The sequence below is a fragment of the Pteropus vampyrus genome, unplaced genomic scaffold (assembly GCF_000151845.1).
Source record: "Pteropus vampyrus isolate Shadow unplaced genomic scaffold, Pvam_2.0 Scaffold1202, whole genome shotgun sequence".
Classification (NCBI taxonomy): domain Eukaryota; kingdom Metazoa; phylum Chordata; class Mammalia; order Chiroptera; family Pteropodidae; genus Pteropus; species Pteropus vampyrus.
The window spans coordinates 5099-6554 of NW_011889983.1; the positions used below are offsets into that span (position 1 = coordinate 5099).

The window sequence follows — 1456 nt, forward strand, 5'->3', positions numbered from 1 at the left end:
GGTCCCCTCGAGCCTGCGAGGCGCTGGCCCAGCAGAGACCACGCACCCCGCCCTGCCCGGCCCCGGCCCGCTCCCCCGGTGGGAGGACAGAGACCCCTCTGCTCCATGCGGGGCCTGAGGCTCGAGTTTGGACTCCTGGCCCCAACCAGGCTGTTTAAATCCAGGAGGCTGGCGTTGGGGTCAGCGTTAGGGTCACCCGCCGGCACGCGCCAAGTGGATGAGGGTGGCCCTCCAGACTGACAGCTTCGCCCACCTGCACCAGGCCAGCAGGAGGAGATGGGCGGCCGGTGGGGTGCCTGGCGTGGGGTCTGCCACCTGGGTCCCTGATGTCCCCCGTCCCTGGGCATTCCTGGCTCAGCTAGGCTCCAACAAGCGCGACCTCTCCCAAAGCAGGCGCGAGGGTGCCCAGCCCACCGCGGTGTCACCCTTGTGACTGTCAGTCAGTGCTCAATCCAGCTTCGGTCTCCAAACCTTGACTAGAGCTTGCGTAGACCCGGCCCCCGGCCCCGGTGGGTGCCTCCTGAGCCTCGTCCTTCACCCAGCCCTGCGCGCCGGCTGCTTGCTGCCCAGCCGGCCGAGGCCTGGCCAGTGTCCTCCCCACCCCCGCTGGGACTCGCACTGGCCTCATGCGGCTACTTGCTTCTTGTTTCAGTGCTACAAGGTGAGCTGCCTGGAGATCCCCGGGCCCGCCGGCCCCAAGGGCTACCGCGGACAGAAGGTGAGACGCCCAGGCGCCTTGGGGTCCACACTGCCTGGAAGCCCCCCACCCCTAATCCCGAGGCCTTAGGGCCAAGCACACCGTGGGCGGGCCCCACACTCCTGACCCTGGAGGAAGCGAACTCAGTGTTTATCTCCTTCCTTTTAAAAGGCACTGTGAGATGAGTAGGGGCACTTTTTTGTTAAGATTTGCCATTAAATACTCGTGTAAACGCGGGCCAAGTACGTGAGCAGGACGTGGACCAGGCCTCTGTTAGTGCTGTGACTGCTGACTCATGCAAGACCATGTCTGTCACCCGTCAAAGCAGGTTTCAGGGTCTGGTCGGCCCTGCGTTGTCCTCATAACAGAGGCACATAAAATGAAACCGTTCCAAAGTCCGCCACCGGGCACCAGAAACGCCAGCAACGCGTTTCCGGCGTGAGGAAAGGCAGAGGAGGGGACAGCCCTCTGCGGTGACATGGGACGGTCTGAAATGCTGTCACGGAGAAAGTTTTCTCCTTTCTGACTCAGAAGAGAGCTGTCCACCCACAGGGCGGCCAGCAGGTGCTCCCACCGCCCTGCCCTGGGGGTCCTGGGTCAGGGCCTCCGCCCAGGCCCAGCCGGCAGTCATAGGTCGGGGAAATGGGGTCAAAACAGGCCCTGGTCTGATGGAGGCGGCTGACCCCACTCTGACATGTCCCAATGTGGCATTGCCATCGTCGCCTGGGCAGGACCAGCAGCTCTGGACACGCCGACCCT

At 64.1% G+C, this 1456-nt stretch overlaps 1 long non-coding RNA gene across 1 annotated transcript in view; it reads left to right on the top strand.

Annotated features, from left to right (window-relative positions):
* Nucleotides 1-81: 81 nt before the first annotated feature.
* The window catches only part of LOC105310143, a 3021-nt gene continuing 1646 nt past the window's right edge, over nt 82-1456 (top strand). The window contains exon 1 of the long non-coding RNA XR_897459.2: nt 82-718. This is a non-coding gene — a long non-coding RNA (uncharacterized LOC105310143). The remainder of the gene's footprint in view (nt 719-1456) is intronic.